This window comes from Dermacentor andersoni, unplaced genomic scaffold (genome assembly GCF_023375885.2).
Source record: "Dermacentor andersoni unplaced genomic scaffold, qqDerAnde1_hic_scaffold ctg00000040.1, whole genome shotgun sequence".
In the NCBI taxonomy this organism is placed as follows: Eukaryota; Metazoa; Arthropoda; class Arachnida; order Ixodida; family Ixodidae; genus Dermacentor; species Dermacentor andersoni.
Genome location: NW_027314753.1, coordinates 4,982,483 through 4,997,226, shown reverse-complemented (window position 1 = coordinate 4,997,226; position 14,744 = coordinate 4,982,483).

The window sequence follows — 14,744 nt, the reverse complement described above, 5'->3', positions numbered from 1 at the left end:
TAGACAGCCCTGGCAAATTAGCCTATTTCTCACCTTTTGTTTTCATTGCTCTCAGAAACACATTTCAAACGTTTATCAAAGAGCATATTGCGAAAGCTTATCTATAAAAGCATATCTTGCCTTTGAATGTATAGGATGGAACTAATAGGTAATTTCGATGAGTAGGACAATTTCTATACTATATAGCGGTGCATGCAAGGCGGGCGGTTTCGCCCAGGCCACCGCATTTGCCCGCACGAAGCGCCGTACCAAGGCGGCCGCAAGAGCACCTCGCAGCTGGCAGAACGAACGTCCCACTAGTTTTTCATTAACCCTATTGTCAAAGCGTGCTTAGCAGTGAGAGACATGCTTCCCTCGCCCTCTTTATCCTCGGTGTAAGCGAGCAGCGGCAGCGCCACGACAGCGGAGCGCAGCCGCTCCCCGGCCGTTCACAGCGGGTTGGTTTTTTTTTTTTTTTTTTTACCAAGACTGTACATAATCTCGCCCATTTCGTTTACTTTCATTATGAACGAGGTCCCCGTACGGGAGCCGAAACGTCTTGGTCTCATTTGGGTTTTGGCCGACGTCCTATGAGTGCACTAGACATATTAGCAACATTGGAGGCAAGCGCCCACATGCTTGCAACGACCTATTTCTAACCGTAAGGTTGTCGATTTGCGTGCATCGAGTGTATACACAACACCTCGACATTCGCGTGAACAGCTCAAATGCTTCAGTAAACTGTGCGACAACTTGGGACGACTAATGAGAACCGTAGACGAGTGCGGTCACTGCGATTGTCGCTGCGTTTGCGCAAATGCAATCACTCTGCGTTGGTTTACACCATCCATGGAATAACAAAAGCAGTGGTGACAACCAAATCGGTCGTGCCCGTATCCGTATCATTCAAGCATCTCACATGCCACGACGTTTTGCTGAACGCGAATAGTCGCGAACGTGTCGCAGCATCCATGAACCAAGCCGTAAAGCTGCAAAATTAGCGCTGCATTAGGATAGTCAGCAAAGTACTAAAAGAGAAACGCACCGGAGCTTACACTCCGGGGCGGTACTGTTTCGTTCACTGACAAACAATCCCGAATGATGCCTCTAGATCTAATGCGCTAGAATGTGCTTTAGTGCCTACTCACGAGATATACAGTGGGCAGCATTGACTTCGCTGATTGGTGACGCTTGGGCAGGTTGCGGTTCGGGGACACAATGGAGCTCCGCCACGGGTCTCGGCGACTGCCGTGTAGGTTCTGGGAGCGGAGCGTGCCACAAGTACACCCACAATACGGAGCGTCCGGCGCTCACAGCCTGCAGTCACCAAGACCACGAGGCCGGCTGCCAAGCGCCGCAGTACTAACACAACACGTCCGCTCGTTCCCGGCATCCAGCGGCTGTGGAACTATGGTGGAACGTCGGGCGAGCGCTTTGATTCACCTGAGGCAGAGAGAGTGGCTCACAAGGGGAGAGAGAAGCCACTGCCCGCACCGCTTCTTTGTGCAATGCTGATAACGGCCGCATCTGGCCAAGCTCGAAACCGTCAATCACTCTTTCATGCCCCAACCAACTTCTGCGCACACTGCGCAGGCGTACTTCCCTCTCTCAGAATTTCTTAGAGCAGGAGATAACGCTGAGCAAAGAGGGAAAGAATCTTTCTCGCCTTACATCTCGTCGCCGCGCGCGCAGTTCATGCTCTTTGGAGACCCCATTGTACCAATTGAACAAGGGCAGCATGCTGTAAGACACTGGCTCACAAGCAAACACAGACAGTGAGATAGAGAGAAAAAAAAAAAGGAACTTTCATTGGCCCGTTTACGGCATATGCAATCTTTGTGCTTGTCCCGGTATTCTGCGCTATTTGGTTATGCCAGAAAGCTGCGCCGTGCTCATGATGCAACATCATGTTAAACGGCTGCTAAGACGCGATAGAAAACACAAATAAATATGCTGATCAAAAGTGCATGTTGGAATCAATGTGAACAGTAGCTTTAGTGAAGCGCCTAATTAAATGCCTAAACTAAATACGATCAGTACAATTCTATTTACTTTTACCCTATGCCACGCTAGGGTATTGCGATGTTTATTCACCGCAGAGCGGACCATTGCATACTTGGCAAGTTGTGCAGGAATGCAAACACTAAATCAGGCGTACGCAGTGTGCGAGGCAACTACGCAGTGATGTCACGAGGGCGCACGCAACATATCATGCTTGACGAGGGAAGAGTGCTGATGACAGGTGAAGGAACACAGATGCATGGCACACATCTAGCTAGATTTAGTATTGTTCCCAATGAAATCCAAAACGAGTGCGAAAAATCTCGATCCAGTTTGTCACGGATCCTAAGCTAAACCGTCATCGCTAAACAAACAGGATGTAGCGGAAATGAGAAGTTGTGCACTGCGGGTTCTTGTGCACTAGTCTATATCGAAATGAAGGATTGCCAACGTGCCCAAATCGCATTACTATTGTAACCTACGTTTTGTTCGTCCTTACGGCCTTTTGTTCGTCCTGCGCCGCATTTAGGTACAAGGAATACTATGATAACAGTTTTGTCTTGGTTAAATTTTTTATTGGATTGCTATATACCCTGTAACTAGGCTATCGAGCCTCAGTTACTCGATGCACCTATATATTACCGTTTACTGCAAGCACACCGAAGCGCGTGCCAAATGCAGTGCACTTTGAAACGGCGAAAAAGAGCTATTGCGGAAGCCTACAAATAATTCATGCAGAAAGGTCGCGAAGCTGGGAACGAAACGCGTGCCAAGATGTATTGCCAGATGTGTCAGAGGTGCACGACTGAAGCGCCACTAAAGGTGAGTGGGCGACAAACAGTGAAGCTACAAGAGCTATGCAAAAATCATCATCATCATCATCAGCTTGTTTTATGTCCGCTGCAGCACAAAGGCCTCTGCCTGCGATCTCCAATTACCCCTGTCGCCCAACCGATTGCAACTAGCGCCCAAATATTTCCTAATTTCATCGCCCCACCTAGTCTTTTGCCGTCCTCGACGGCGCTTCTCTTCTCTTCGCACCCATCCTGTAACCCTAATGGTCCCCTGGCTATTTTACCTGCGCATTTCACGATCTGCCCAGCTCCATTTTTTTTCTCTTAATGACAATTAGAATACCGGCTATACCCGTTTGCTCTATTATCCAAACTGCTATGTTTCTGTCTCCTAACGGTATGCCATGCATGCTTCGTTCGATCGCTCTTTGCGCGGTCCTCAACTTGTCGAGCTTCTTTGTTAGTCTCGAATTTTCTGCGCCATATGTTAACACCGGTAGGATGGATTGATTGGACACCATGTAAAAAGTAATGTTCGAAATTTTTTTTGTAATACTGTCATACGAGAAAATATATATTCGGTTCCAAACATTTTAGTTGTGCTAACAACTGTAAAAAAAAAAATGGAAAAAGAACGTGGCTGCCTTTTCGGAAGCCTGTGAAAAGCACCGTATCAATCATCACTGGGTTTGCCTCGTCGCGATTTAATGCTCTTGGAATGATAAGTCATTTTCAGCCGGCGAGCGGCTACGCTTTAGCAAAAACAGTCATAACGCCGGCAGGTCAAGCTTTGTGGTGAAGTTCAGCGCGCATGAATAGCTTTTTAGTTATTTCATTTCTGTTTCGCTGCCGTCATAATTACGTCTCCGTGGAAAATTTAAAAAGTTTCTGGTCAACGAGCCACGGGCTGGCACTCCCGCGAACTATGTTTGCAAATTTACAGAAACTTCCGAACGGTATGAACACGCGTATGCGATACGACCCGCGTGCCTTCCAGAGCCCAATCTATCGTAGCTCATAGGCGCTCCTTTCATCGCCGTTCCCTTTGTTGGGTATAAGAATTGTTTCGATTGGAGTTTACCTGGACGATTGTTGTGTGAAGACAGGTGTGCCTCACAACCAGATTGCGGTTTCGCCACCTAAAAACTCCACAATAACATTTTCTTTCGTACCTAAACCAACTGACTGACCTGGTAAGGCTGCGTGCAATGCGTCGACCTCGGCCGAGTATTTCACCACATATGGAAAAAATAGGCTAGTAGATAATCGAGTCGCGAACTGCATTTTTTGAATGTTCACAAATCGATTTCTATAGTTGAGTACAGTCAACGTCCCACTTGTGGACTCCCTAGGGGCCACGAAAACGTCCATATCCATGCCTTTTACTGCCTCCAGGGGCTCAAATCGCCAAAGGCACTTTCGATACAACCCTGAAAGCCTGTCAGTACACTTATTAGGCATATCGGCGCTCGTAGTGAGACAGGAGACGCCGTGTGCACGATTGTATAATTAAGAACTACATAATGTGTACCGTACCAACCGCCTCTTCCCGCCCTCGATACCCTGTTTCATGACCTACATGGCACGTATATCACGACATTCAGGTCACGACCTATCACTTATGTTCTACATGCACTATTGCAATATACTATGCCGATTTTGGTACATTCCAATTTAACGAAACGACCATGAGAGCACCAAGACTTAAGCGGCTAAAGAGCTAGATACTGTCAAAGGGACAAACTATTCCCATTCCTTTTTCTATTAATACCCGGCATGGCGGCGTAGTGGCTTTCTCATTGCGCTGCTGATCTCCAGAGCGCAGCATCGAATCTCGGCCGCAGGGTCCGCATTTCGATGGGGGCCAAGTGCAACCCACGAGTCGTGCATCCGTAGCGCATCACAGAACCACAGGTGGCCGAGATCAATCCCTAGTGCCGCACCAACGCGTGTCACGAATTTTCGTATGATGAGTTTGGCATTTAAAACCCCCAAATTTATTTAACACGCACGGAAAATACGAGACGCAGAAAACGCAACACCAAAACGAAACTTCCGGTATATCCAAAAACAATAGGGAGCAACCAACAGAAACTAAAGAATTAAAGTTTTTGAGCATTTAATACATGATTATATCAGATCCTGGTGCGGAGCTGTTGCATACGCTCATGGAAGCCCTCAATTCAGCAATACAAAAAGGACGGTTGTAAGGCTCATTCTCTCGACGTTTTCTTGTTAATGGCTTACGATGATGGGTAGTGTTTTGTGGCGCAAGGGCCAGGTTTGGCCGAAGAGCGCCATGACAAGTGGTAAAGTTGACGATGTATTATGGAAGATGTGATTTAGCTCTAAAGTGGCCTAAAATAGTCGCTGTAAAGTGCGTAAAATCTACTTGCTATAAAATTATGGCGATGACTAATGACGTATACTATGAACAATAACATCCATCGTAAAAGAATCACACAGAATAGAAAATATATGAGATAATAAAAAATACCTGGAGCACGGTTGCCTCACCTGAGCCCTTGAAACACAAGTGCCTAGAGGCACGTGCTATACAAGAGAACTATCACAGCGCCATCCTCCGAAGTGAGGAGACGCTACGAACATGTGGGGCTAACAACATGCAACACAACATCTTTCAGAAAACTTAGGACTGCATTGGTGTCAAATAGCGGTTCTGGGCCGAGGAACATTGCAGGATGAAGGGGGATCTGCTGCCGGTATGCTAGTGGAAAATGTTTCTCTCAGATTCGGCTGCCCGACACTCCAGGAGGACGTGGAGGACGGTCAGCCTCTCCCCGCATCTACCGCAGGTTGGAGGATCATTTTCAGCGAGTAAAAAATTACGTGTGCCAAATGTGTGTCCTATTCTGAGGCGACAGAATAGGACATCTGTTCGCCGTGATCTTGTTACGGAGGGCCAAGAACCTAACTGTGGCTTTATCACGTGCAGTTTGTTATTTACTTCTGCGTCCCACTTACGTTGCCAGTGATTTCGCAGTTTCCTTCTTAAAAAAGGCTTCAGGTCTGTGACAGGGACCGAAGCAGCAGGATTACCTGTATGCAATGAAATTGATGTGGCCATCTGGTCTGCTAGAACGTTACCCTCGATGCCCCTATGTCCAGGCACCCAGCATATAATGACATGCTGGTTAGACATATACGCTCTACAGAGAATAGAATAGAGCTCAGTAATTACGGGGTTTCTGTGTTTACAGTGTGACTTCAAGGCTTTCACGACGCTTAGGGAGTCTGTAAATAAAATTGTTTTTTGAATATTTGATCTTCTGATTGATATTGATCTTCACAGCCGATAATAGTGCATGGGCCTCAGCCGTAAATATACTTGTTTCAGGGTGTAGTACACCGGATTCCGAGAAGGATGGACCAATGGCTGCGTAGGAGACCCCGGCATGCGACTTAGAAGCGTCTGTGTAAAACTCTGTGCACGAGTACTTGTACTGGAGCTCCAAGAAATGCATTTGGATATGTGTCTCTGGGGCATGTTTAGTGACCTCTACAAAGGATGTGTCACACTCTATCAGCTGCCACTCCCAGGGCGGTACTAGCTTTGCTGGAGGCATTAGGCGTTGTTCGAGTACTGGGACATCCATTTCCGTGCTAAGTTCTCTTGCACGCAGTGAGAATGGAAGTCTCATAGAGGGTCTGTTATGAAAAAGTGTTTCACACGTCAAGTCGTTAGCGGTTGTGAAACACGGATGTTCCTTATTAGAGCGAACCTTGCGAAAATATGTTAAGCTGATGTTTGTTCTCTGAAGATGGAGTGGCCACTCATCTGACTCTACATATAGGCTTTCAACAGGGCTTGTCCTAAATGCGCCAGTGGCCAGACGGATACCCAGATGGTGAACGGGGTCTAACATCTTAAGCGCACTCGGTGCGGTAGAGTGATATACTACGGCACCATAATCTAACCGTGATCGAACTAGGCTCTTGTAAAGATTCAACAGGCACCTCCTGTCGCTACCCCATGTAGTGTGGGATAGAACTTTAAGTAAGTTCATGGTTTTTAGACATTTTTCTTTAAGATGTTTTATGTGAGGAATTAAAGTGAGCCTGGAGTCAAGAATAACACCAAGGAATTTGTGTTCTTTGTTGACAGGAATTTGTTGTCCGCCCAGTTCTACACAAGGATCTGGGACCAGGCCTCTCTTTCTTGTGAAGAGAACACAAGAACTGTTGTGGGGGTTGACCTTAAATCCGTTTCGGTCTACCCATTTGGACACTTTGTTTAAGCCCTGCTGCACCTGTCTTTCGCATACTGTGAGGTTGCAGGATTTGAAGCCTATTTGTATATCGTATACGGAATAAAAAAATGGCAGGTGGTAGTGAAGCACGTAGTGTGTTCATCTTAACGATAAAGAGAGTGCAGCTGAGCACGCCTCCCTGGGGTACACCAGTTTCCTGGGTAAAGGGACGTGACAGTGGATTGCCGAGTTTTACACGGAAGGTACGATTGGACAAGTAGCTTTCAATTATTTTCAACATATTTCCACAGATGCCCATTCCCGACAAATCTCGCAAGATCCCGTAGCGCCATGTTGTATCATATGCCCTCTCCATATCGAGGAATATGGAGAGGAAATACTGTGTGTACAAAGGCATCGCGAATATATCCTTCAATGCGCACAAGATGATCTGTTGTTGACCGCCCTTGTCTGAAGCCACACTGATAGGGATCGAGTATATTATTGAATTTAGGGAAATGTATGAGTCTGTGATTAATCATTTTTTTCAAAGAGCTTACACAGACAATTCGTAAGAGCTATCGGACGATAACTTGCTTTTCCCTGCTTCAGGACAGGAACGACAATCGCCTCTTTCCATGTAGAAGGGAGGTATCCCGCAGCTAAAATAGTGTTGTAAAGTGTGAGTAGTGTAACTTGTGTGTCAGCATGTAAGTTTCTGATCATATCATACATGACTCTGTCAGGTCCCGGTGCAGTGCTTTTGCATGTGTTCAAGGCAGCTCTCAACTCGGCAATACTGAAAGGCAGGTTATAGGGTTCATTCTGCCTTGAGTTTCTAATTATTGGCTTACATTCTTCTGTTTGTTTACATTTGAGAAAGGACTGAGAATAATGATTTGAACTTGATACGCTCTCAAAGTGCTCCCCAAGTGAGTCTGCCTGATCTTGCAGTGTATCGCCCTGTGTATTTACCAGAGGAAGCGAATATGTTTGTCGCCCTATAATTCTGTTTACCTTGTTCCATACTTTGGCCTCATCTGTATAAGAGTTTATACTCGATAAAAACTTCTCCCAACTTTCTCTTCTAGCCTGTCGGCGGGTTCTCCTGCCTTGGGACTTTACTTTCTTAAAGTTGACAAGATTTTCTGCAGTGGGCGAAGCGCGTAGCAACCCCCACGCTTTGTTCTGATTTCTACGTGCGATTCTGCATTCATCATTCCACCACGGGACATGCCGTTTGCATGCCGAGCCATTTGCTTCACGTATGCATTTACATGCGGCATCTATTATGAAGGCTGTGAAGTACTCCACAGCAGCGTCGATTTCTATAGAAGACATGTCATCCCATAATATACTAGTTAGGTTCGGAATTCCTCCCAGTCTGCTGTGTCAATCTTCCACCTAGAATCCTGTGGTGGATATTCATTTTCTTTAAGTGTTCTTAATAGTATGGGGAAGTGGTCGCTTCCGTAGGGATTATTCGTAACTTCCCATTCGAGTTCGGGCAGTATAGACGGGGAAATTATGCTCAGATCTATTGAAGAAAGGTTCTGTTTGCAAGAGAGTAATATGTAGGTTCTTTCTTATTGAGAAGGCACGCTCCAGAAGAAAAAAGGAACTGTTCAACAAGACGACCTCGCGCGTCTGTACGAGAGTCGCCCCACAGGGAGCTGTGCGCATTGAAATCGCCAAGAACAACATAAGGTTCTGGGAGTTCGTCTATAAATGACTGAAATTCATGTTTGTTTAATTTGTAGTGTGGGGGTACGTAAAGCGAGCAAATGGTGACGAGTTTATTAAGGAGAACAGCTCGAACCGCCACTGCCTCAAGGGCCGTTCGTAGCTCTAAACGTTGACAGGCTATGCTTTTCTGAATTAAAATTGCAACACCGCCCGAGGATGCGACAGCATCATCGCGATCTTTGCGAAAAGTAACATACTGCCGAAGAAAGTTTGTGTATTTTGATTTCAAGTGTGTTTCCAGTAAACACAGCACTTTTGGATTGTGTTTATGGATGAGTTCTTGCACATCATCAAGATTCCTAAGTAGACCTCTGACGTTCCATTGAATGATTTGTGTATCCATATTTTAAATTAAATTGGTGCTGTGTTTACGGAAACGGAAGGGATGTCTTACATTACAGAGCCCTTTCGAGGCCCTGTAGTAGGGGTTTTGCTCTTTCTGAAGCGCTCGAGCGAACCTCGGCGCTCCTTAGGCGCTTGGTGCGCCTTGAGGACAGGTGTAGTGTCCATTGCCTCCTGGGAGACGCCGGACAAGCGCTCTTGCGAGCGAGATGTTTTCTGAGAGAGTCCTGCCCCGGAAGGCAAGACCCCTGCGCTCCCCAGCCCGGAGGTCGATGGGGCTCCCTGAGGGACTTGGCTGCGCTGGCCGTTGCCAGCGCTGGAAGGGGCCTCGGAGGTTGGGGCAGCCTCGGCTGCGCCCACCTTCGGGGTCGATGGCCCCGTCTGCTGGGTTGGCGGAGCAGCGCTAGCTGCAACCGCCGTGGGGGCAGATGGCGTAACTGCCGACTCACTGTTTGTGGGTCGGACAGCCGCCGGAGGCCGTTGTGGCGCTGCCCCCTGACGCGCCACTTCGGCAAAGCTTTTCTTTGGCAGGTATGCTACCCGCCTGCGTGCCTCCTTGAATGAGATATTTTCTTTCACTTTGATCGTCACTATTTCTTTTTCTTTTTTTCCAGGATGGGCACGACCGCGAGTACGCGGCGTGCTCCCCGTCACAGTTTACACAGTGGAGAGCGTTATCACAAGCATCAGAGGTGTGTTCTTGAGCACTGCATTTTGCACATGTTTGGCGGCCTCGGCAGCTCTGCGAGCTGTGACCGAAGCGCTGGCATTTGAAACATCGGAGTGGATTTGGCACGTACGGCCTAACACGGACCTTTATGTACCCGGCCTCGATTGACTCGGGCAAGATACTTGATCCAAAAGTAATTATTAGGTGCTTCGTCTGCATCTCTGTGGGGCTGACATGTGGGGCTGACAACATGCAAGACAACATCTTTCAGAAAACTTAGAACTGCGTTGGTGTGAAATAAAGGTTCTGGGCCGAGTAGCATTACAGGATGTAGGGGGAGGTGCTGCCGGTATGCCAGAGAAAAATGTTTCCTTCTCTGAGATTCGGCTGCCCGACACTCCAAGAGGACGTGGAGGACGGTCAGTCTCTCCCCGCATCTACCGCAGGTTGGAGGATCATTTTGAGTCAGTAAAAAGTTATGCGTGCCAAATGTGTGTCCTATTCTGAGGCGACAGAATAGGACATCTGTTCGCCGTGATTTTGTTACGGAGGGCCAAGAACCTAACTGTGGCTTTATCACGTGCAGTTTGTTATTTACTTCTGCGTCCCACTTACGTTGCCAGTGATTTCGCAGTTTCCTTCTTAAAAAAGGCTTCAGGTCTGTGACAGGGACCGAAGCAGCAGGATTACCTGTATGCAATGAAATTGATGTGGCCATCTGGTCTGCTAGAACGTTACCCTCGATGCCCCTATGTCCAGGCACCCAGCATATAATGACATGCTGGAAAATGTGTTAGCGTGTCGAATTGAGAGTAACGGAACCCTGTGCACACGGTCAAAGCCAGGGCAGACCACCGACTTTATAACAAAATATTCTAATGCACTCCCAAACATAAACAACATCCTAAGAAAATACCGCCCAATATTATCAAGTAACGAGCGTCTGCGAAAAGCGTTCCCGGATGCACCTAGGGTTACCTATCGCCGAAGCAGGAACTTTAAAGACATACCAGTGCACGCAAAAGTCAGCCAACAGCATTCCCCCGTAATAAAAGAAGTTGTCGCCTTAGGTGCAAAACCTGCAGGCACCTTCAAAGTGACATTAAAATTAAAAGCACCGCAAATAGTTACACACATGAAGTCAAATCTAGCTTCACTTGTACAAGTTCAGATGTGATTTGTATGCTTGAATGTTCCTTCTGTAAGAAACAATATATCGGTGAAACAGGACAATGAATGAACGTCAGATTAAACGGACATCGCGTGTCCACAGCTAAAAAGCTTCCTAAGGCCGTTGCCGAGCATTTCAACCAACCAGGTCATAACATTGATAAACTTAAACTCTACATCTTACAGTCAAATTTCCGTTCTGAACGAGAAAGAAAATACAGAGAATAATACCTTACCCATAAGTTCAAGACATTGCAACCAATAGGCATAAACGTTCCAAAGGGAGCTTTAGAATCTATTCGCTATGCTAAACTTCAAGCTATAGGCAACAACACTTAGTCTGATTTCTTGGCGTATCCCCCCCCCTTCTTTTTTTCTCCCCTTTCCTTTCCTTTTTTTTTTGAGCCGGCGTGTTAGGCGCCCTTGACACGCCGGCTAACGCGCGTGCGTTGACAGACCGGGGTGGGGGGGGGGGGGGGGGAGGTGCCCTGGCTTTGACCTTGTGCACAGGGTTCCTTTACTCTCAATTCCACACGCTAACACATTTTCCCTCGTTTCCGCATCCTCCCGCCTCACACCCTCTCCCCTTTAGAAGAACCCCACCTATATATACTGTGGCGAGGAAAGCGTACGTCGCCTTGAAGAAGACAAGTCCACTTGTCGAAACGTTGGCTCCTGCATTGAGTTTGTTCACGTTTTGCTCATCCTCTTTAATTTCCATCTCCCGCATTCCCCTTCTTTTCCCTGGATTTCTACCGACGGATTATGAAAGAACAAGGTGAGCGCCCTCTGCTTTCCTTGTCACACGTAGCACTAATTGGAGACAGTCACTACAAGTACATGCACGAACAGTTCCCACCAGGCCAACACTCACCACACATTAGCTTTAAGAGCGGCGCCACAACACACCATCCGAGACCTCATTGCGGCAGCTCCACAGCACATCACACATTTCTTCATTCACTGCGGGACTAATGACCTTAACCACGACACTGGGGACAACACAGTTGAGGCCATGAAAACGCTCAGAAACGACTTGCACACCAACAGACCAAACGCAGAAATCACCTTGACAACAGTACTTCCCAGGATCGCAAACAAACACAGGCCACTTATTCAACAATCAGCGACACTCCTATCTCACGCACTAGGGACACGTAAGCTCAATGATTTTCTTCTTGACATAGCAAACCAACCCGAAAACGTCGATGTCATCCACCACGCTGAAATACACCAGGATTCCGACATTCTGCTCACCCGGGACGGATTTCACCCCAATTTTTTGGCGTCAAGGTAATGGCTAACAACATCAAGTACAGGCTCAGGAACTCTTTCAAATCGACGCAACCTACAACACCAATAAATCCTGCGTCCCAGTTAGCTTCAACACAGGAACACACGCCTGATATTTTCAACACCAGCTCGCACGCACGTTCCACCGAAGCTAGACCCCAGGAAGCATCTACACAAACTGTGGACGCGGAACCAACACCACCTTTACAACATCCGCGCATACGGACCCACAACCACCCGCGAAGCCTTCACGCAAACAGCTACATACACTAACAAACAAACCGATACGCAGACAGACATTGGTGCAGGCCTCGACAAGAAAATTAAGCGTAAAAAGACACCACATGAAGATTTTTTGCCCCGGAGGTCAGCCCGAACGAAACAGAAATGACTACCACGCACTAGGGATAGCACACGCAACAACAAATCCAGCCCTTTCCTCCAATCCCGCAAACTCGTCGCCAAACAAACAAATTACAGATTTCACCTAAAAGCTTACACTAGCTGCATTAAACAGAGGAAAATCCCCAAAAGGTCTCAGAATTAAGGTTATATGCGCCCTCGATTCTCTACCCTCCAGGCTATCATTAAAGTGGAATGCTGTTCTAGAAAATGCATCGCTCTCCCTTATTGACATTCTCGAAGAACACTGCAAGGAACAACTTATGATAATCTCTGATCAACTCGATTGCATAAAGTTAACTGAACCGGAAAGAAGAGAACTTAAACAATTGGTCCAAACTAAGGAGAAAAAATTACTAGATAAATACCAGCGCAATGATATTAAAGCTGCAGATCCACCGAAAGAAACTAATGTAACCCCTGCAGCACGTAGCTCCACGGACAGTCCTACAGGCGAGCATCCAGAGCACTGCAGCAATGTAGTAGAGATATCCCAGAGTCTAAGCTCCGAAGTAGTTTATCTCCTGAAACGTGGTCTAACGTTTTGTCCGACGAACAATGCAGTAAACGAATACGAACTCCACAAAGATATAAGAGAGTTTTGACGACGCATGCGCATCAAGGAGTTCTTTTTCGGTAGACCAAATGTAGGACAAGAAGATAGAGACTCTCTTAGACCACCTAGCACGTGGTCACCGGAAACCGAACAGTGCCCAGACCTCGATTTATACTTAAAACTGATATATTAAGAAATTCTAGGGTCAACGTGGCATTGCCGGAAACGCAAAAATATGACCCCCGCTCAACACCAAATCCTTAAAGAACTTGCGAAAAGGAATGATATTGTAATAAAACCAGCAGACAAAGGCGGCAGTATCGTAATCTGGCCTATAGAAAAGTACAAGAATGAGGCCTCTAAACAACTGAGCAACCACACCCATTACAGAAAACTCGACTCTAACCCAACTTCAGATTACAGCAATTCTGTGATAAGCACAATAGCGGAGCTGCTGTCCAGGGAACTAATCATGCAATCTGAATATCGCTTCATGATGCCCCAAAACAAAACAACAGGCCGCTTTTACCTTCTTCCTAAACTACGTAAAGTTCCGGTCGAAGAAATATTTACAGCGGAAATCCCAGGTCGGCCTATTGTGTCTAATAACAACACACCTACTGTGTATTAATTAAGTAATTGAGTAGTAATTGAGTACTGAGTTTAACTGAGTAATTTTTTAAATAACCACCTGTCAAACATACCCACCACCCTCCCATCTTTCTTTCAAGACACGCCGCCCTTCCTTCGAATTATCGACGGCATCAACGCCAACCAAATCCTTTCCGACCGCGCTATTCTAGTCACCTTGGATGTTTCTGCCCTTTACAACAACATTCCGATGAGTGAAGGAATTGAAGCCGTTTCTAGATCCCTCGCAATCAATCCCCAAGCGCACGCTCCTGAAGTTTACTTATCCCTCCTTAGGTTAGTTCTCACCCTCAACTATTTCGAATTCTATTCTATAAACTACCTGCAAATTTTCGGCACTAGCATGGGTACGCCATTCACTCCCACGTATGCGAACATTTTCATGGGACAGCTTGAAGCAGACCTGCTGAAATCCAACCCTTTAAAGCCCCACGCCTATCTTCGTTACATTGACGACATATTTATAATATGGGAACACGGCACAAGCGCCTTAACCGAATTAATTAGCCATTTCAATCGCTTTCACCCGAGTATTAAATTTACTGCTCACCACTCTCCTAGTCAGATCAACTTCCTGGACACGACAGTCTACATAGAAAACGGAAAACTGAGAACGACCATTTACCGGAAGCCTACAGATAGCCAGCAATATTTAGACTACAACAGTCATCACCCGCGACATTGCAAGCAAGGAATTTTTGTCGGACAAGTGAAAGGTATAAGAAGAATCTCCAGCGAAGACCACGATTATATCCACCACCTAAATGACCTTAAATCAACGCTAGCAGAAAGGAACTATCCCCAAGTTACTCTCGATAGAGCTTATGATGCCGCGTCAAGATTGGAGAGACAGTCGGAATTGGCGAAGAGACAGCGCACATTAGAATGTGACAGACCGCCGGCCTTTATAACAAAATATTCTAATGCAC